Source organism: Bos indicus, chromosome 9 (assembly GCF_029378745.1).
Source record: "Bos indicus isolate NIAB-ARS_2022 breed Sahiwal x Tharparkar chromosome 9, NIAB-ARS_B.indTharparkar_mat_pri_1.0, whole genome shotgun sequence".
Lineage (NCBI taxonomy): Eukaryota > Metazoa > Chordata > Mammalia > Artiodactyla > Bovidae > Bos > Bos indicus.
Window position 1 is genome coordinate 89,264,700 of NC_091768.1, and position 23,004 is coordinate 89,287,703.

Genomic DNA, 23,004 nt, shown 5'->3' on the forward strand with positions numbered 1-23,004 from the left:
ATGGTGGTGGCAAAGGTAATTTCCTCGGGGAGCGATTCCTCGCAAGTCTTTCCCGCGTCCCACCTAGGAGGGCTGCGGGGCTGAAACGCGCCCCTCGGAAGACCCTAGAGTTGGATGGGTCTTAAGGAGTTTTCTGATTTCTGAGTTTCCCGGGCTGAGTCCATGTCAGAGCCCAGTGCTGGCAGAAGACTTCTGACATCCCGAGATTTATAAGTGTCCTGTGAGTTTGAAACATGCCACATCGAAGCATGAGTGTTTTGAAATACTTTCCTGCCAGCTAAGTTTCATTTCTGGCCTACGGGGCACAGAATGCCCCCGGGAGTGCTGTGCCCGAGTTCAGCCCGGTTCTGTGCTTTTCCTTCAGGGGAAGAAGCAGATGGTTCAGGGCACACAGGGACACTTTCGTGACTTAGAGGCAAATATGTTGTGTCTTCGTTTTTTTTCTTTTTTTCTTTTCTTTTTCGTAGAGATGACACTTTCCTTCTCCCTTCTTGCTCTCATTTTCCCTTTGACAATTTCTCCCTTCTTTTCCTGGTGGACTCCAAAAGGGCTTAGGCAGGTGGTCCTGGGGAATACCAGTGCTCTAGGTGCTGCTGGACAGGGGTGCCCTGGAGTGGGTTTGAGAGACCTCAGGGTACCCACGTGGCTGGGCACTGAGTTAGGCACTGCCTGATTGTACACTGGTGTCTGGACCTGCCTGTCATCCTTAACCCAGACCCTTCTATATTGCAAGCTGGGATGATTTTCCATTCAGTGTTCTATTTCCAGAGAGATTTATAGTAGAAGCAGTAGGAGGAAGGTGCCAGGTGGCCCCAGAAAATTTGAAGGGGGGATCATGGGCTATCTGAGCACACCCCACATCCTTTAGCCCCTCAAAAGACTTTAGAACACCCCACAGCCAGGCAGGTCCAGCCTGAGTTATTCCTTAGAAGACTCACTAGGATGAACAAAACTTTCACAAGTTGGTGTCTGTCAAATTCATTTAACTTGTTTTAATTCAGGGTTAAAATGGAAAATGAAAAAGAATTTATTCTGCCTGCTTTTTTTTGTTTTTTTTAAGTGTTAGAACAAAATCTAACGATTAAGTCTGATTCACACCTTTTAAACTCCTTGATGTGAAGGAAGGCATTGGTATGATGTGAGTTCCATAACCTCCTGGTAGACTCCAGAAACTATTTTCTTTTCCATTTAATTTTCAGTTCTTTTATTGCAAATTAATGCCACTGAATTTCAATGGGCACTAATGAGACTGCTTCTCAGTGGATTATTTACTGCCTTGCCAGTAATTACAAAGTGAGCATGGTCAAATGAAGAGGGGATCACATTTTATTCAAAATTGTTCATCATCCCAGTGGCAAATAATATCCCTATAATATGCCCCATCTTAAACTTTTTGCATTAGATAATATTCTTGTACTTTTAAAAAAAGAAAAAGGGAACTTTCAAAAATAATAAAGATAAAAAACTCTGTATGGGATTCTGGATGGAAATTCATTTTTAGAATAATTTTTTCCTTTGGCATTTATTTTCCATAACATCCTTTTTTTGATGTTTGAATTTTGCCTTTTATTACCCATGGAGGAAAAGAAGACTCTATGAAATAGAATTATTTTAAATAGACAGACGTCACGTAATATTCTCCCCCTCTCAATTTTACTGTTTGAATGACTGGGTGAAAAGAAAAGAGCTGGTTAGATTCTTTTAGGAACCCTTAGTTTTCTTCAATAGTTACCAAAAGTTTTGGGGCTGAAAGCAAGTGTTTTTAGATGGCTTGTCATGATCCAGAGGATCATGAGATTAGTTTAGTGAGTCTAGAACATTTTTTTAAAGGAATGAAATATTAAAAAAAATAGAAAATACTCAAGTGGGTAATGTCTAATAAGAGCAGATTTTGTTCCCTGACTATTTTAATTATCCATGCTTAAGTGTGCTGGCTGTGATTAAAATTTATTTCTTACTCTGGTTTGAGGTAAAGAAGTTTGAAAGCTACTGACCTAAAATGTTATGGTCAGTAGAAACCAGGTAAGTGCCTGGTTGTTTTATAGACACAAACCAAAAAAACAGTTTTGATTGTTTCTATTTTATTTTTTGCTTACACATCAGCTGGTGACTTTAGGTCAGTTAGGTTACCCTTTATTACTTAAGTTTATTCTTAACTTTTCCATTTGTAAAATGCTATTGTGTGGATTGTCCAGCTAAATGTCCCACTGGGATGTTCAAAGAATTTATGTGAAGTTCACATCATTTTATCATTAAGATGCTACGGGTGGTTTCTTCTGTTGGCCATAATATGCAGCCATATCTACATATGAAGAAATGTAACAGATAAGACTGCCCTGGGCATAAAGTAATGGGAGAAAGATGGTTATATATCCCAACGAATTGTTATTGAAAGGGAATGAATTTGTAAATAGGCAAGCGGTGACCTGCAAAATATGTCTTAGCTAAAATTTCATGATGAAGGCAAGTGGGAGTTACCTTATCCTGGGTTCCTTAGCATGTTTAAACATCTTAGAAGGTTTGAATAAAACTGAAGAAGAAAATTAATTATATCCACTATGTTTTAAAAATTCAAGTGAGGTATATAATACTCCATGCTGGTTTCAGTCTTATCAGTATTCTTAGAGGTGAAATATTGCCCTCTTTTGCAAAAAATTGACCAATATCCAAACTTTTACATCAAAGCCAAAGCCCTAGAAATTTGTCTTCTGGCTGTATGCATATTGTCAGTGCCTAGTTTGTGCATCGGTGAACATTTAAACTATTTTTCAACTTTAAGCAAGGCTCACTTCTAGAGAGAGGTTTGAATGGTTAAGTTTCAAGTTTTCAGTAATTGTTTCTTTGTAGTTAGGTAATATCTTAGCACCCTTTTTTCCTGGTCTTACTTTTTTTCAGTTATTTAAATTGTTACTGTGTACCTGATTATGTGGATCTACGAGTCGTTTAAGGAGCCACATATTGCTTCAAGAATGAATATATTTTAGATTGAAACAGGATCACATCTTAAAACCCCATTTCATTTTCACCTACTCTATGTGGCTTGTACCTGTTTGGTAGAAAGCCCCTGAAAGATAATTGTCACTTATTCTAGTCTTTCTCACACTCAGCTAATTTGGATCTCTGAATTGCTTTTGTGAATGTATTTAAGATGTAAAATTCATAATTTAGGAAAATTCAGGTTCAGCATTTTGGTTTCTTATAAATTTGAAGGATATGAAAGACAGGGGTAAGAAACTGACCATGGCAAGAACCGTAGATACAGGAAAAACTATAAAAGATATCAAACTTTTCAATAAGGGTAAGATAGTAGTACTTTTGGTGAGCTAGTATATGTAAAAGCAATGCATAAGCTATACAAGCGATTTTATTCACATGTTAATATTTGTTCTGGTGCTTTTATAAGCTCAAAAAATACTGTAGGAAAGAACTGACTTAAATGGTCAGGAGTTTCACTACAAATATAGATTGATGATAATATAAACTCATTTTCTGTGGAAGCCAAATTTAAATAAAATCTTTATTACCATCTGCAACATTTGTTTGCAGTCTGGGTTTTCATAAAGAACATCTATCTTATACATACATTTTTTAAAAAGTCAAAACCCTGATTATGTGAAAATAGTTTTATATAAGGAAGTATATGAATTATATTTTTTCTAAAATGTGTACTCAGCAAAAAGATAATAAATCTAAATCCTTCCAATGACTTCAGTATTATTTTTAATGTAACTTTAGAAGGACCCAGTAGAGAAGGCAGCGGTCTAAGTATGTTCCCTTCTTCTCTAGGTTACATTGAATGGGTAAAAGCAAATTACTCATTTTGTTTAATTCCAAGTCCCAGTTTGCTTATCGAAGAAAGGAAAACAGTGCCGTAACTGTTTAGAACCAAAATTCATACTCCAAAGAAAGTGCTATGTAAGTCCCCAGAATTCAGCCACTTGAACACAAACCAGCTAAAGTGAAAGTGTAGAGAATTTTATGAAACGGAGGCAGTCCACCAAAATCGAGTAGTTTTATTTTACATTTTAAACTCTGCTGATGAGTTAACCTGTAAAGTCAGTTTTTAAGAAGTGTGTCTGAGCTTCCCATACTCTATCTCTAAAACATATTCTCACAGTGTCATCTGAAATCTAAGGGTTGAACTGGGCTGGAGGTGACTGCAAACACCTTTATGATATTCTTGACCTCATGAGAGAAGAAACGACTGCCGAGTTCTCATCTTCGAGAATATTAGTAGGCATTATGAGGGGGGGATGTTTAACATAAATCAACCACAGTTTTAATTATGTGTATGTGTTTAGACCCTGTTAAAAATACAAAGGCTAGAAAGGCAACTATTTTGGTCCCAACTGACAAAATTTTATCTATTTTAACAAAGTGATAATTTAATCAGAAACACTAGGATTGACTCCACAGACATCAAGAATGATTGAGTAAAAGATTTATTTAGTAAGGTGTAGTAGCTAAGAGCAATGACTCTGGACTCAAACTGCTAGGCACCCAATCTCAGCTCGACAGTGGGCCACCTGTGAGAGCTCAACCAAATTGCCCAGTCCTCAGTTTCTCCCTTTTTTTAAAAAACGAGACAATCAAATTCTCTTCATTTAGGATGATTGTAAAGCTTAAACAAAATACTGCAGACTTTTTAAAAAAAAATAGTGCCTAATCCATTGTAAACTCTCAGTGACTTAGATCTCAATGCTAGAAGAAAATTATTTCACAATTCTGTAGTCAGTCATTGTTTTGCACCTGGGTTAATGAGGAAGACTAGGATTTTAATCAAAATCGGTGTTTAATATTATGCAAAATAAATCTTATACAAAGTTTAGTTCGATCGTTTCAATTTACTGAGCTTCTGAGATTCTTAAATAGGTTCTTAATAGATACGGTGGTGTGACGTGGAAGCCACGATGACGGTGGTGTTGGCAGAGGAAGGAGGGGATGGTGAAGATGATGGCGGTGGGTTAGCAGCAATGAGGTGCTGATGTCAACTTGGGTAGGCAGTGTTTCTGAATGTCCATCATGTAGCCTGGAGATATCTAACCAGACAGAAATCAAACATTTTTAACGTACTTTGCTCATTTCTATGGTGATATAATTTAGATACATAGTCAAAATTTTCCATAATAATACTGTCAATGACACGGATATCCCAAATCTATTAAGTGCCTCTCATTGCCATACAGAAATTCAAAAAGAACAATCCAAACAAGCCTGGATTGCTTTCTTTCTTTATTTCTCTCCTGAACCTTTTAGGGGAACACAGTGCCTCCTTAGTATGTTCCCATGACATCTCCTTGAATCAAATGTGTCATCTTTCAGGGGGTAGTAGGCAACTCCGTCTTGTCATTTTCTGCTTTCTGAAACTCCGGTGGTTTAGGCTTGAGAAAATTAGAGTCATTCAATGAAACTTAATTAAGAAAATTTCAGAACTAGACATTTCCCAATGAGCCCTCAAAAGTTTCACATGGGGGTCCTTCTTTTTGAGGGTTCCCCCAAAGTATCACTTCCAAGAGGAGCCAGAGACCCCTGAGGGTTTCATGTTCAGAGCTGCAACTTCAGCTTGGCAGCTACAGAGCTGCCTGGCCAGAGGCTCCTGCTCTGTAGTTGAGGTTCTGTCTAGATTGCATCCCTCACCCTCTTTTCCTCTTGTCCCCAGCAGTGGTGGGTGCAGGGACACAACACCTGTCTTGTGTGTGCCTGCGAGGCACTACTTCCTGGGCAGTTTTCTTGGCAAATCAATTCACGACTCACTTCTCTCACATAAAGACTTGGAATTTCTTTTAAGACCCTGAAAGTAAAAGATAATTCTCTTTTGATTCCCTGCAACCAAATAATGTTAGAAATAACCATTTGTGCATTGGCATCCTTTCTCTTTCCTCCACTGATCTTTGTTTTAATAGTCCCTTCTCCTATTTTGTTTCTTTGCTCTGTTTTCTAACGTTCTTCCCTTTAAACATTTCTTGGCTTCTTTTCCGCTATCCAGCTTTCTTTCTCTCTTTTCTGTTTTAGTCACTCCATCTGTGTAGTCCCAGATTTTTCCTTCCATCTTTTCTGGTTATTTCTTTATTGACCTGTGTCGTCTGTTATTTTAATAAAATTTGGAACAGGGCTCAGCAGAATTCCTCCCTAGCTTAGGAAGGCCGGTGGTGTAAGAATATGCCTTAATAACCTAGTCATGACGTTAAAAGTGGCATTAACAACAGTAATAGTTTCAAAAATGATTTTTTTTTCTTGTCTCTAAGGAGAGATGCTTAACAAAAATTCAGGACAAAAATTTCACTTCCGGCAGTTTATTCATTCATTCATTCATTTGGCTAACTACACACTTGTTCCAAAGTGTGTAAGTTCACCAGAGGCATAGATGGAATAAAACGTGTGTTTATATTCCTAGCAGTTCACACATCAGTGTTAGCACGGAGCAGCCAGGAGCCTTACCACATGGATGGCTGCAATCCCAGGGCCACAGTCTTCTGCATGTGGATTTGTCAAGGAGGTGACAGAAAGTGCAGCCTTGGCTATTGTCTTCTGGCGGTCTACATTTCAGAAGCCTATATCCACATGAACTTACACTACCCATATACAGCCGATTATAATTTCCCACTTGTCAACAAAAACACTCTTTTTTTTTTTAACAGTCATAGATCCGTCCATGATTCATTTTACTTGATGTTTTTTTAAGTGTTAGTTTTTTTTTTTTTTTGGCATAAATTTTGCCGTACAACATTGTCAGAAAAGTACTTGATTTTAAAGGCTGTTTTTGTTGTTTTGGTTGCTGAGCTGTTCTTTGCGACCCCATAGACTTTAGTCGTCAGGCTCCTCTGTCCATGGGATTTCCTAGGCAAGATACTGGAGTGGGTTGCCATTTCCTTCTCCAAGGGATCCTTCTGACCCAGGGATTGAACCTACGTCTTTTGCGTCTTATGCATTGCAGGTGGGTTCTTTACCCACTGAGCCACCTGGGAAGCTGCTAGTTTGACTTCTTTTTTTTTTTTTTGAAGACCTGTTTCTGCTGGACTATTTCAGGCACTTCAAAGAGAGAAGTGCATTCTAATCTTGCATTCTAATTTGAATGCAAGATTCAATTTAGTTATAATGAGAAGATATTTTCTTCAGTTATCTGACAAAACCTGAGAGGCCTCCAGAAGCTTCTTGGATTTCTAATGGGAAGAACCCCTGAGCTCTGGTCCGAACAGAAAGCCGATCTTATTCATCACAGTATTTCTCTGAGCCCTTAGCAAAGTGCATGGCACATGAAGTGCCTAGAAACGTGGTAGGCGGGAAGTACCAGTTACCCTGATTCCCTCTGGCCTCTTGCAGGGAGAAAGGCCTGTCAGGAAGAGATCTTTAGATGGGATTGGAAGAATGTGAGGAGTTTGAGAATTCCCTTTCCTTCACCAGGCATTTCAAGTTCATTGATTCCCATTATTCATGGACTGCACATTTACAAATTCACCTGCTCACTGACATTTTTTGTCACCTTCCAATCAGTCAGTACTCTCGGGCACTTTCTCGGTCATTCGCAGCAGCACGGGCCATGCACAAAGTAGTGAAAAATTTGAGTCATCCGACATGCACGTTCCCCGCTGAGGTCAAACCAGGCGAGCTCTGCCCGCTTGTTTCAGATCTCAGACTGTAAACAAGTGTCCTGGTTGAGGTCTATTTACTGCCACTTTGTGTGTGTTTGCATTTTTGTGCTTTTCATTTAGTGATTTTGCTCTTTAGAAAGCCTAGTGCTGAAGTGCTGTCTAGCATTCCTAAGTGCAAGAAGGCTGTGACATGCCTTATGGAGAAAGTACAGGTTAGATAAACTTCGCTCAGCATGGGTTATAGTGCGGTTGGCCATGATTTTATTGTCGACAAACCAGCCATGTATGTTAAATAAGATGTCTTTAAACAGAAACACACACAGAGACGAACCAAGGCTGTATATTGTTTGGTTGATGAAAATGTTACAACTAGAGGCTCTCAAGAACCTAACCCTGTATTTCCCCTAGGAGTGATGATTCAGTATCCACTAACTCAATGATTGTAGTGCCTTGATAGAAGGTAACTGCAAGAACTGAAATAAGATTGTATATAATAGAGTGATGAAGGCACTGGTTTGGGAGACAAGCACCTTCTCAATCCCTGTCTAGTTGTAATCTCTGACTCCACATGCCTCAGTTTACTCATCTGTAAAATGCCAATCAAAATAGGCCCTACATCTTTTGGTAGTTGGGAAGATTAAACTAGTTCAGAGATGTCAAGGACTTTCAACATGCCCAGCACATAGCCAGCCACAATTTTTTATTACTTCTCTGATGGAGAATTGACTACTCTACACAGAAGAAGGTGAATATGAGAGCTCTTTAAGAGTCTGGAGTGTTTGTAACTTCCCTATGTGTGTTTGTTTTGCCTTCAAGGGACCAGATTTAACACCCTGTTGCGATTAGAAGTTAAACTTTTCCAACCTAAAGGAAACAGGCAGCTAGGATTTTTCGAAATGCTTAGTATATGCCAGCTACTGTGTGAGCAAAATGAAACCAAGCAGCTGTAGTAAACCCCAAGTAAAAAAAAAAAAAAAGTAAATCAATTAAAAAAAAAAAAAAGAGCGAAAGACGTAAAATACTCTGGACTGAAGCAATTCCAGAGAGGGAAGTAGTTGAAACTCAGGTAAACATGGGAAAGCTATGACGTATAAGGTAAGGAGAGGCTTTCTCTGTGATCTGTAAAGAAGGATGGAGAGACTAAAGAGGGACAGAAGCCAGAATGTACAGAGTATCTAGAAAAGTTGATTTTCAACCCGGCTGCACATTTGGATCAAGGATGATTTCAGAATCACCCAGATGATTAAAAAAACTACAGAGACCTGGGCCATATCTCAGCAGTGTTGATGTCTGCTCTGGGAGTGAAGCGCAAATAAGCAATTAAGAGAACAAAACAAAACAGCAAAACTCCATGGGCTTTCCTCTTGGGTAGTCCGCTGAGTCACGGTCTCCCAGCATTTCTGAAAGCTTTATCACATTTAATCTTCCTAGACCTGTCCATCACAGCGGCCCCAGGCTGTGTTCTGACCCTGAGGAGAACTATTCAGACCCAGGACTGCCTGCTTTCCGAGTCTCCATTTCACTGAGCCACTTGGGTTTCAGAAGCAGAGAGAGAAAGGAATGCCAAAGAGAAAAATGACAGTAGCATTAATTTCTACTCCTCATCTTTCCAAAATAATGTATAAAGCACGCAGTTGCACTAAGAGTATGAGGCTGCAGGCTTTTGCCACTGGATATGAAGAGGAAGTTGGGAAATGACCTAAAATAGGGATGTAAATACAGTTGACCCTCAAGCAACACAAGTTTGAACTGCTCATATTCATGCATAGGTGGATGGTTTCAGTATTAAGTTCTATGGTGCTACATAATCTTCTGTTGGCTGAATCCACAGATGCTGAAATAGGCATACAGAAGGAACCACAGATATGGAGGCAGACTATAAGTTATACTAGGAATATTTTTAATTAAATTGCAGTCGATTGGCACCCACAATCCCCGTGTTGGTTCAAGAGTCAAGTGTACGTACCTATGCCGATTAGTGGGCATGATTTGGGTTTTTGTCAAAGGTTTAGACAGCTGAAGGTAACTGAAGTCTTTGAACCTTCCCCTCAGTAGGGTTCGCTTCTCTTCAGTTCTTCTGATCGTTGCCACACACCCAGACTCTAGCATTGTTGATATAACCTCTAAATATCAATATCAGGATAATTGATTGATTGCGCCAGATTTCCAGTTATGTTTTTGGAAAGTTCCTCGAACATTTTAATGTGGAGGGCTTAATTAAAACTCTCCCTGTGTACTCCTTTCTGTTGGGAAGTGTTTGCAGAATTCTTTCTGTAGATAGAATTAGAAGACTTATTCATTGATGAGGGAAACGGGCATCCAGGCACCTGACCTTGGCACATCAGCAGTTTGGGTTCAGCTTGGTAAAGTTCCCTTATTGCTCAATCTTCCCTGTGTGACTCTGCCCGGAATCTGCTAAAAGCAAGCCTTTGAAATCACAGAAACATGTATACCTGTAGATCCTCAGGTTAGAAGTGAGCACAGGGCTCCTCTGATGTCCACAAGATGATCTAGGTGCCACATAATGAAGCACCATCTGCCCACAGGCCCAGGGCTCTCTGGTTCTTTGTGTCTGAGGCTCAGTAGTTGAGATCAGTGAGATCAAAGTTGCTTTTCCATAACAAGCCCAACGCTCATCAAAGGCATCTGTGTTTGACATTAGAAAATGCTAGCCAAGATGTCAGGTGGCTGGTGGAAGCATTCACAGGTTCTGGTGTTTTTAAAGTTGGACAACTGTATATTTCACAGAAAGGTGGTACAAGGCATCCATTTGCAGGTCTTGAAAACACACAAAGACGCTCCTTCTCCAATGCTTCTCACGTCCTTCTCTCCTTTCTCTGCACTCAACCAGCTCTCTGTTATGGCTGTAATAATTCTGTCCAGGTTTTGCAGATTTTGAGCTTACAAACTCAAATTTTCCAGTTTACCTGAGCTTCCTACCCAAAGTATGCATTTGATTGGGTCCTTCCTCTGCTTCAAAGCCTTCAGTAGCTTCTCCTCATCACAGAACAGAGGCATATTCTGTAGTGCAGCGTTCAAAGACCTTGTCATTTGATTCCAACTCATCTCCTCCACTCCACTCAGCTCAGCTCCACTCCATGAAGCTCTTGTTCAAAACCAAGTCTGAACGGGCACATTTCCCACTTCTGTTGTTCAGTCATCTCCCTCATGTACCTTTCTTTCTTCTTGTCCCACCTATGTTAGACTGAGGGTACACAAAAGTCAGAGCTCAGTTCCAATGCCTCTTTTGCCAGATGAGTTTCCCCCTTGGCATTCTTTCAGTGTTATTGTGCAGGTGGAGCACCTTCTTGGGTATCTCTATTATGGAAATAACCATGGAATGCCTTTCACTATAGTCGTGGATAGATTTGTCTCCCCTATCTATTTAATTGTTACCAATTAATTATAGGGGCTTCCCTGGTGCCTTAGGCAGCAAAGAATATGCCTGAAATGCAGGAGAACTGGGTTCAATCCCTGGGTCAGGAAGATTCCCTGGAGAAGGAAATTGGAACACACTCCAGCATTCTTACCTGGAGAAGCTCATGGACAGAGGAGCCTGGTGGGCTACAGTCTATGGGGTTGCAAAGAGCCAGACATGACTGAGCCACTAACATTTCAGACTTCAGAATTAATTATTAATAACAGTAATACTATATGGCAGAAATCAACACAACATGGTAAAGCGATTATCCTTCAATTAAAAAAAAAAACAAAACTGTTCAGTTCAGTTCAGCTCAGTCACTCAGTCGTATCCGACTGTTTGCGACCCCATGGACTGCAGCATGCCAGGCCTCACTGTCCATCACCCACTCCCAGGGCTGGCTCAAATTCAAGTCCATTGAGTCGGTGATGCTATCCAACCATCTCATCCTCTATTGTCCCCTTCTCCTCCTGCCTTCAATCTTTCCGAGCATCAGGGTCTTTTCAAATGAGTCAGTTCTTCACCTCAGGTGGACAAAGTATTGGAGTTTCAGCTTCAGCATCAGTCCTTCCAATGAATATTCAGGACTAATTTCCCAAGGATGGACTGATTGGATCTCCTTGCAGTCCAAGGGGACTCTCAAGAGTCTTCTCCAACACCACAGTTCAAAAGCATCAATTCTTCAGAACTAAGCTTTCTTTATAGTCCAACTCTCACATCCATACATGACCCCTGGAAAAACCATAGCCTGGACTAGATGGACCTTTGTCAGCAAAGTAATGTCTCTGCTTTTTAATATGCTGTCTAGGTTGGTCATAACTTCCTTCCAAGGAGTAAGCGTCTTTGAATTTCATGACTGCAATCACCATCTGCAGTGATTTTGGAGCTGCCTAAAATAAGTCAGCCACTGTTTCCACTGTTTCCCCTTCTATTTGCCATTAGGTGATGGGACCAGATGCCATGATCTTCATTTTCTGAATGTTGAGCTTTAAGCCAACTTTTTTACTTTCCTTTTTCACTTTCATCAAGAGGCTCTTTAGTTCCTCTTCACTTTCTGCCATAAGGGTGGTGTCATCTGCATATCTGAGGTGATTGATATTTCTCCTGGCAGTCTTGATTCCAGCTTGTGCTTCATCCAGCCCAGCAGTTCTCATAATGTACTCTGCATATAAGTAAAATAAGCAGGGTGACAATATACAGCTTTGATGTACTCCTCTCCTGATTTGGAACCAGTCTGTTGTTCCATGTCCAGTTCTAACTGTTGCTTCCTGACCTGCATACGGATTTCTCAGAAGGCAGGTTAGGTGGTCTGGTATTTCCATCTCTTTCAGGATTTTCCACAGTTTGTGGTGATCCACACAGTCAAAGGCTTTGGCATAGTCAAGAAAGCAGAAATAGATGTTTTCTGGAACTCTCTTGCTTTTTTGATGATCAAAAAAACTGTTAAATATCCCCCCCAAATGACAATAATATTCAGTCATGTAGTATTAAGTCATTATTAAAATGAAATTATTGTTTTGTTATTTTATGGATTCAGTTCAGTTCAGTCACTCAGTCGTGTCAGACTCTTTGTGACCCCATGAATCACACAGCATGCCAGGCCTCCCTGTCCATCACCAACTCCCGGAGTTCACTCAAACTCATGTCCACTGAGTCAGTGATGTGATCCATCCATCTCATCCTCTGTTTTCCCCTTCTCCTCCTGCCCCCAATCCCTCCCAGCATCCGGGTCTTTTCAAACGAGTCAGTTCTTCACATCAGGTGGCCAAAGTATTAGAGTTTCAGCTTCAGCATCAGTCCTTCCAATGAACACCCAGGACTGATCTCCTTTAGGATGGACTGGTTGGATATCCTTGCAGTCCAAGGGACTCTCAAGAGTCTTCTCCAACATCACAGTTCAAAAGCATCAATTCTTCTGTGCTCAGCTTTCTTCAGAGTCCAACTCTCACATCCATACATGACCACTGGAAAAACCATAGCCTTGACTAGACGGACCTTTGTTGGCAAAGTAATGTCTCTGCTTTTCAATATGCTATTTAGGTTGGTCATAACTTTCCTTCCAAGGAGTAAGTGTCTTTTAATTTCATGGCTGCAATCACCATCTGCAGTGATTTTGGAGCCCAAAAAAATAAAGTCTGACACTGTTTCCACTGTTTCCCCATCTATTTCCCGTGAAGTGGTGGGACCAGATGCCACGATCTTAGTTTTCTGAATGTTGAGCTTTAAGCCAACTTTTTCACTCTCCTCTTTCACTTTCATCAAGAGGCTTTTGAGTTCCTCTTCACTTTCTGCCATAAGGGTGTTTTCATCTGCATATCTGAGGTGATTGATATTTCTCCCAGCAATCTTGATTCCAGCTTGTGCTTCATCCAGCCCAGTGTTTCTCATGATGTACTCTGCATAGAAGTTAAATAAGCAGGGTGACAATATACAGCCTTGACGGACTCCTTTTCCTATTTGGAACCAGTCTGTTGTTCCACGTCCAGTTCTAACTGTTGCTTCCTGACCTGCATATAGGTTTCTCAAGGGGCAGGTCAGGTGGTCTGGTATTTCCATCTCTTTCAGAGTTTTCCACAGTTTATTGTGATCCACACAGTCAAAGGCTTTGGCATAGTCAATAAAGCAGAAATAGATGTTTTTCTGGAACTCTCTTGCTTTTTCCATGATCCAGCAGATGTTGGCAATTTGATCTCTGGTTCCTCTGCCTTTTCTAAAACCAGCTTGAACATCAGGAAGTTCACGGTTCACGTATTGCTGAAGCCTGGCTTGGAGAATTTTGAGCATTACTGTACTAGTGTGTGAGATGAGTGCATTTGTGCGGTAGTTTGAGCATTCCTTGGCATTGCCTTTCTTTGGGCTTGGAATGAAAACTGACCTTTTCCAGTCCTGTGGCCACTGCTGAGTTTTCCAAATTTGCTGTCATATTGAGTGCAGCACTTTCACAGCATCATCTTTCAGGATTTGAAATAGCTCAATTGGAATTCTATCACCTCCACTAGCTTTGTTCGTAGTGATGCTTTCTAAGGCCCACTTGACTTCACATTCCAGGATATCCGGCTCTAGGTGAGTGATCACACCATTGTGATTATCTGGATCATGAAGCTCTTTTTTGTACAGTTCTTCTGTGTATTCTTGCCACCTCTTCTTAATATCTTCTGCTTCTGTTAGGTCCATACCATTTCTGTCCTTCATCAAGCCCATCTTTGCATGAAATGTTCCCTTGGTATGTCTAATTTTCTTGAGGAGATCTCTAGTCTTTCCCATTCTTTTGTTTTCCTCTATTTCTTTGCATTGATTGCTGAGGAAGGCTTTCTTATCTCTCCTTGCTATTGTTTGGAACTCTGCACTCAGATGCTTATATCTTTCCTTTTCTCCTTTGCTTTTCACTTCTCTTATTTTCACAGCTATTTGTAAGGCCTCCCCAGACAGCCATTTTGCTTTTTTGCATTTCTTTTCCATGGGGATGGTCTTGATCCCTGTCTCCTGTACAATGTCACGAACCTCCATCCATAGTTCATCAGGCACTCTATCAGATCTAGTCCCTTAAATCTATTTCTCACTTCCACTGTATAATCATAAGGGATTTGATTTAGGTCATACCTGAATGGTCTAGTGGTTTTCCCAACTTTCTTCACTTTAAGTCTGAATTTGTCAATAAGGAGTTCATGATCTGAGCCATAGTCAGCTCCGGTCTTGGTTTTGCTGACTGTATAGGGCTTCTTCATCTTTGGCTGCAAAGAATATAATCAATCTGATTTCGGTGTTGACCATCTGGTGACGTCCATGTGTAGAGTCTTCTGTTGTGTTGTTGGAAGAGGGCGTTTGCTATGACCAGTGTGTTCTCTTGGCAAAACTCTATTACCTTTTGCCCTGCTTCATTCCACACTCCAAGGCCAAATTTTCCTGTTACTCCAGGTGTTTCTTGACTTCCTACTTTTGCATTCCACTCCCCTATAATGAACAGGACATCTTTTTTGGGTGTTAGTTCTAAAAGGTCTTGTAGGTCTTTATAGAACTGTTCAACTTGAGCTTCTTCAGTATTACTGGTTGGGGCATAGGCTTGGATTACTGTGATATTGAGTGGTTTGCCTTGAAACAAACAGAGATCATTCTGTCATTTTTGAGATTGCATTCAAGTACTGCGTTTTGGACTCTTTTGTTGACCATAATGGCTACTCCATCTCTTCTAAGGGATTCCTGCCCATAGTAGTAGATATAATGGTCATCTGAGTTAAATTCACCCATTTCAGTCCATTTTAGTTCGCTGATTCCTAGAATGTCGACGTTCACTCTTGCCATCTCCTGTTTGACCACTTCCAATTTTCCTAGGAACCTGGAATGTCAGGTCCATGAATCAAGGCAAATTTTATGGATTAATTTAGAGTAATTGAATAAAATCAATTAATGTGTATATTCACTCACTCAGCAAGCTTTATCCAGTGTCAACTGTATACTCATCCCTATGGTAGTTACAGAAATTGGACATGTTATCTGTCATTAAGTTGCTCACAGTCAAGTGGGGGAGATGACAAGTGACCAGATGACCAAAAACCAGTGGAGAAAGAATGGTGGTAGAGGAGGGACCACCAGAGGTGCTGAGGAGGGGCACTTGGCCAGACGGAGGGCTCATGTCTCCTGAGGATGAGATCCAAGAAGGTGTGAAGGAGGGAGGGTTTAGGCAATGACAGAGGGTGGGGGAGGCTGGGAAGAGATGCCGAGTCTGGTTGCCTGGTCCTCCCTAGAGTTCCAGCCTGGTTCCTTGCATGGAATGAATGCTTAGTAATTTACAAAGGCAAACTCTTGAAGGAACCAAAAAGTAAATTGTTAAAAATAGGAGAAATAACTTTAATTACACCAGTGGCTAGTATTTTTCTGACTGTAGTGCACTAGGCATCCTGCTGAAAGCTTTAATGGATGATCTTGTTGAATCCTTATACCAACCATAAGAGGCTGATACTGCTATTATTCCTATTTTATGGAAGAAGAAACTAAGAGAAAGAAAGTGATTGCCCAGGGTCTCACAGCCAAGAATGGAGAAGTTTGTATGTACTAGCTTCCCTAGTAACTCAGAGGGTAAAGCATTCGCCTGCAATGCAGGAGACCTGGGTTTGATCCCTGGATTGGGAAGATCCTCTAGGGGAGGAAAAGGCAACCCACTCCAGCATTCTCGCATGGAGAATCTCATGGACGAAGGAGCCTGGCGGGCTACAATCCATGGGGTTGCAGAGTCAGACACGACTGAGCACATGAATTCAGTTGCTCAGTTCTGTCTGACATTTTGTGACCCTCTGGACTGTAGTCTGCCAGGCTCCTTTGTCTTTGGGATTCTCCAGGCGAGAATGCTGGAGTGGGTTGGTGTTTCCTCCCCTAGAGGATCTTCCCGATCTCAGGATCAAACTTGTGTGTCTGGTATCTCCTGCATTGGTAGGCAGGTTTTTTACCTCTGAAATACCTGGGCTGAGCCAAAGGAGAATTAAGGATTCCAAACCTAGAAGGTGAATTTTGGAACTCAAATTTTAACCTGTTCTATTTTGCACAAAAATGGACAGAATGTCTTCTGTCACTGATTGATTTACTTGGCAGTTGATTTGTTGTGTCTTTATATTTAGTTGTGACAATGCTTTAATCTTAGACTATGTCCCAGAGCTGCTGCTTTTAGTTTTATGGGAAATGACTATTTTTATGCTGCTTGCTAAAAGTGTGTTTAAACATTTTTTCCATTTAGTAGGGGAGTATTTTCCCTTCTGATATCAGAAGGAACCATTAAATAAAATCCCACAAACACTTCCTGATAGCAACCTTGTGCATTTCTCCACGTGAAACATACCCAAGGATTTAAAATCCAGACAGAATTATAGTATTCATTTGGTCCAGTCCTCTCTTTATGTAATTAGAATCATAGAATCACAGTATTTGAAATCTAGGAAGAATTTTAGGTGTGATGGATTCCCACCTCTTTATTTTCCAGTTGAGGAAATTCAAGTCTAGAGATGTGACGTGACTTCCCTTAAGTTCCCCAGTTAGTGTGGGCAGAGCCAAGGCGAGAACCTATGTCTGCCTTCTGCCTGCAGCCCACCACTTCATGCTTAACCGCTGGAGGTGTGACCAGCTTCTGTTCACTGAGGACTTCAGGGCCATGCCCTACTCCTTGTAATTCCATCATGGAGAGTAGAAACTGAAGCAAAGTAGAATGAAGGAATGCCTGATGCTGATCACGACAAAACTGTAACAATGGCTTAAGTGAATGTACCAGCCATCCCTGGCTAGACAGGCCATCAGTTCAATTGGTGCTTGGTCCTTGTGAGAATTTTTAATCTTGGTTTGACACTACAGTTTTAAGAATCTGGGAGACTTTTATATTTAGATCATCCTGTCAGTTCTAATAATTATACAATCAGCCCTCTGTATCCTCGGGTTCTGAATCCAATTAACCACCCATGGAACATATTGGGGGAAAAAAAGTCCAGAAAGTTCTCAAAAGCATAACTTGGATTTGCTGTGCACAGGTAACTATTTCCTCGCATTTTATCGTATTCACAACTGTTTATTATAGTAGGTGTTATATATAGTCTAGAGATGATTTAAGGGTCTTTGGTAGTTCAGACCATAAAGAATCTGTCTACAATTCAAGAGACCAAAGTTCGATCCCTAGGTCAGGAAGATCTGCTGGAGAAGGGAATGACAACCCACTCCAGTATGTGCATAGGTTACATGCAAATACTATGCTATTTTATATGAGAGACTTGAGCATTCATGGATTTTAGGTGGGAGTCAGCATGGAGGTGCCCCCAAATCAATCCCCTGTGGTCGAATGTCAAGGGACAACCGTATCTTGTTACTTTGTGATGGAAGATTTCCTTTCTTGTTTTCCATTTTTCTTTTTCCCGAGCTTAAAGGTTCGAGATTACCTTACTGGACTTCTCTGGAGACTTCTGCTGACTCCTTTCAGATTTCTAAAGCAGTTGGATGCTATTTTTGTTTCATAATTACCACAGTGAAAATGGAACTTGAATTATTTCATAATAGATATTTCACCTCAGTATTGGCAAAATTAAAAAATAATTCAATCTGCACTTGATCCAGCAGCCTTGTTACAATAGACAATTTTTATAACAGGGTCCCATGTTGAAAATCTTGTGTCTTCTTTGGGACTAATTGCTAAACCCAATGTGGTTATACACTGTTTACTATTAAATTTCCCCCCCTGTAGTTAATATTGTTCCAGGAAATGAAATGTAAGATTAATAAGAATGGCTATTGATGGAACTGTATGTCCCAAGTATAATTAATGTTCCTGATAAATGTGTTAAAGAGAAGGACATGGCTGAGGGTTATAACTATACTAAACCAAGATAATTTGAAACCACTTATTCTGTAGAAATTTCTATTTCTCAGGCTGCAATTTATAGCTAAACAAAACTATAATATTTTTTCAATTTATTTTTTAAATTAATTAAAGAACTGTTAAAATTGTCAATTATACTTACATTAGATTCAATGACTTTTTGTTTTCATGGAAAGGATGACTTTTATACATGTGAAAGAAGAAGAGCTTGAGGTGAGAGTAGTTCCTATAGACTTCTTGAGGTTACCTTTCCCATTTTTCTTCTCTCTTTTGTAAAAAATTGTAGACCACAATGTATTTTCTTCCATTTGTAAAAATGCTGTCAGCAGCCTCACGGCAAAAAGACTTTGACTGAGAAGTTGAAGACAAAGCTTCCCTAGTGATTTGTGGAGAGCTTTGGCCCTGCATTCTGATTTCTGGTGGCTCCTCGCAGCCTGGGGATGCTACATACAAAGGGTGATTAGGTCAATGGTGACTGTTTCTAAGTCAATATTTCTCCCGAGAATATGATCATTTTAATCTTCTCAAGGTCTACGCTAAAACTCTCTAATTGGATCTACATGAAGGAGAACAGCAGTAGGCGGAGGGAAGGTGAGAATGATCAATTAATGCGAGGCCACACCTCATGGTGCGATGCGAGATCGTGCTCAGCACAGAGCGAGCTTCCCTTCGGTGGCCTAATCCACGTGAATCGGATGGTGCATTAGTCTTTTGAACTCCTAAATAATTTTAGTAAATGAGTGAGCATTAATTTAATGTGAAATCCCATTGGCTCAAGAGTTATAATACATGTTCAAAATTGCCTAATTTTGTCTAAAGCAGTCTTTTGTCTCTTGACAAGAAAAGCATGGTTAAGCCTGTGATGTAACCTTTCCCACTGTCCTGAACTCAACTCTGTCATTGCTGCCAAACTCGTGTATCTCTGCTGCCTGCTCTTAAAAGCTTTGTATTTTGGATTGTCCGGTGTATATAGGGTGCTCAAGTGAATTTGAATTTCAGATAACAAACAGAAAAACTTTTTTAGTATAACTATGTCCCACATGATGTTATACTAAAAGATTCTTTGTTGTTGATCTGAAATTCAGCTTAACTGGGTGCCTTGCATTTTTATTGGGTAAATCTGGCAGCCCTGGCCATGTTGCCTCACTGTTTACTGAGTTTCATTTTTGAAGCCTCAAGGTTATGTTTTATGGCTCTCTCTTCCAACTAGTACACAGATGTCTGCCTGTCTTTTCCTACCAGGAAAGGAGGCAGGCTGATGAGGAATCTGCACATTTAAATAGTTGTCATCATTCTTGATCATAATTAAGGACATAGGTTTACAGTAAACCCAGAATGACATAGCTGTTCATTCTGTTACTCAGAATGATAGAGTACAAGGGAAAATATTACAATACAGTATTACAGCATTATAATTCTTCATGAGGAGAAAACCAAGGATAAGGACCTAGTTTTAAAAAAGAGATCTGTCATCAGAATTATTGATTAGATAACTTTTGTGAGTAATATAGTGAGTGAACTTTTCTTGGTTGTTTGGAGGGAATTCTCTTGTTTTTACAGCATTATGATTGATTTCAGAAAACAGTGGATTAGAAAAATTATTCTTGGAAATTCTTTCCAGAGTGTCAAAGATTTAGAAGAAAAAAATACAGCTTCTATCTAGATAGAGCATTAAACATATCTGCACTCCCTTCTTCTCCATTTCTTCACTTTTTAGCACTTTGGGGTGGCTGACTCAGTAGCAGAACTTGAGCTTGGTGGTGGTGGCTTGCTGCATGAGGGACCTCAATGCATGGCTGCAAACCAGCTTGTCGGGATGGCATGTGGCATGGGGACCTCCAAATGCATGGATACTTAGGGGGCTTGTAAAGAAATCAAGGCTAAGGGGGGAAAAAGAGATGCTTGGGAGGCAGTGAATTGAGGAAGTGATCTAGCCATCTTCTGTGTATGGCTGGATAATTGTATGTGTGTAATTTTCTGGATGGGGGAGTCCTCTGAAGTCTTTTGGGTGAGACCATGGGGAACAAAGTGTGAGTGAGAAGCCACAAGCCTTTGGAAACATTTTCTTTTACTCTGCCCTAACTCAAGGACATTAAATAGCTCCCAGAGGCACATGCCAAGGCATAGCTGGGGTTGGTGGGGTGGAGTGGGGAGAGTTGGAGCAAGGTTCTCAGCTGCTTGGGAAACTTGTTGCTTGAGCTGGTGGCAGCTGAGGCCACTGGCTAACAGCTGAGTGATTTTGCCCGAACTGGATGTGAGCCAGGTTTGAGCAGAGCACTGGGGATGGGAGGGGAATAAATGGAAGGTTCATTTGATTGTTTCTGCCTCATAGCATGCTTATACTTTGCAGAACTATGGCAGAAGAATCAAGAGTATTTCAGAGCTAAATAGTACGAGTCATAAATACCACTTATAAGGGTAGTAAAGATGTGTAATATTGACTTCCCTCTGACCAATGCCAAGTCTTGCAGGAAGATTGAGCAAGTGGAGTAGAAACTGGGAATTTGAGCCCTTCCCCCAGAGATGTCATATTGCTTCTGACTGCACCTTCTAGAAAAAGCCATCAGAGGGTACTGTCTAGAAACTGAAGGAAGCTCAAGAGGCTGCTGTCTAGAAATGAGAGGAAACTGCAAATGCAAAGGCTAGAACACACCAGCCTGTGCCGGGAGGCCTGAGGCACTGATGTTTCCCAGGAGTTTCAGAGCAGCTGTTTTCTTTTTTCTTCATCTCATAGTGTTTCTTAATTCAATTTTCAGGATCAGGTCATCTAAAAATCATCCAAAAATTCTTCTCTGATAAACAATATTCCTCTAATTTATGACTGTTATTTGATTATACAAATGAACCAAGTCTTTAAAAAGCAAATTCTGCCTAATTCTGAGCAGACGTATAGAGCAGATCCCTTCTGGAGAGTCGTTGTCACCTTAGAGCCCCAGCCCTGACCTTCTCAGCCGGAGGTGTTGGGGATCTGTAGTCTGAACTCTGCACGGAAGCCACTGTGGTGGTGAGGATACAGGACAGGCCCTTTGTGACCAGTCTGTAATCCTCAGGTTTGGCCTTCAGGAGTGTCGGGATGTTCTGGAAGGTGTGGGGTGCCTGCAGGCCCAGGGTGTCCATCACGTGATCAGGTAGTCGATGTCAGTGGCCAGCTGCTTGGTGGAGTGCAAGGCCCATCTCCATCTCCTGGGTACTTGAGACCCAGGCTCTAGGCAGCTGTGCTCTATTAACTTTGATGACTTCCTGAGCACCATGCTGGGCCATAGGTCCAAGGAGTATTTAAGTCGCTGTTTGCTATACTGATCGAGAGTCACCAATGTAGCCTGTCTGACATATCTTACTTCACTCTGGTGATGCTGTAGGACCTCCACCTGGGTGCACTGGATGGCTGACTCAGTTTGCCCATTCATTCATTCAGTCAGTATTTATTGGCCGTCTACGCTATGCCAGGCATTATTCTAGGCACTGGGAATAGGCCAGTGAACAAATCAGACCGACCGGGAAAGGTTCCAATATGAAGGCAACACATAAGCCAAGATTTGAAATAGGCAAGGGAATGGTAGCAGGAGAATATCTCAGGGAAGAGCATTTCAGGCTGAGGTCACAGCAGTGAAAAGACCCTGAGGCAGGAGTGTGCCTGCTGTGTATGAGACAGGGAGGCTGGGATGATGAAGTGGAGTACCAGGTTGGAGGTGAGGATGGAGAGGAGTGTAGGTCTCAGAGTGAACAGGGCCTTTGTAGGCCACTGATGGGATGCTGGCTTTTCCTCCAAATGAGTGGGAGATTCATCAGATGATTTCAAAGAGTGGAATGACCTAATCTGAGCTTTTATTGTGACTGTTTTAAAACCTTTACAAAAAGGGAAAAGCACAATGACCCTTCATGTTTTCATCACCCAGCTTTGGCCATTATAATATAGTTTGTCAATATTTCTGTATGCATTTCTAAAGTATGGGGACTGCTTTGTAAAAGTACAACTATACTATGATTATCATATTTAAAAGTTAACAATATTTCTTTAAATATCAAGAATTTGAATTGATTTATATTTTGAAAGTCAAACTGATAGGATTTCCTGACAGCTTTGATGCAGCTTGTGAGAGAGGAGTCAAGGATTAGATAGTAATTAAAATCCTTTTTAGTGTCATACATTTATCGGAATGCTACTATATGTGTACTTCAAACTAGGTCTTTTAAAACTTAATTTATTTTAATTAGAGGCTAATTACTTTACAATATTGTGGTGATTTTTGCCATACATCGACACGAATCAGCCATGGGTGTACATGTGTCCCCATCCCGAACCCCCTTCACCTCCCTCCCCATCCCATCCCTCTGGGTGGTCCCAGGGCACTGGCTTTGAGTGTCCTGTTTCATGCATCAAACTTGGACTGGTGATCTATTTCACAATGGTAATATACATGTTTCAATGCTATTTTCTCAAATCATCCCACCCTCGCCTTCTCCCACAGAGTCCAAAAGTCTGTTCTCTATATCTGTGTCTCTTTTGCTGTCTCACATATAGGGTCATCGTTACCATCTTTCTAAATTCTATATATATATGCATTAATATACTGTATTGGTGCTTTTCTTTCTGACTTCACTCTGTATAACAGGCTCCAGTTTCATCCACTTTATTAAAACTGACTCAA

General features: G+C 40.7%; 1 protein-coding gene across 4 annotated transcripts in view; it reads left to right on the forward strand.

The window, feature by feature from the left end:
• ESR1 (estrogen receptor 1) overlaps window positions 1–23,004 on the forward strand; it is a 410,467-nt gene that overhangs the window by 122,953 nt on the left and 264,510 nt on the right. The gene's annotated exons all lie outside the window — the stretch shown is intronic.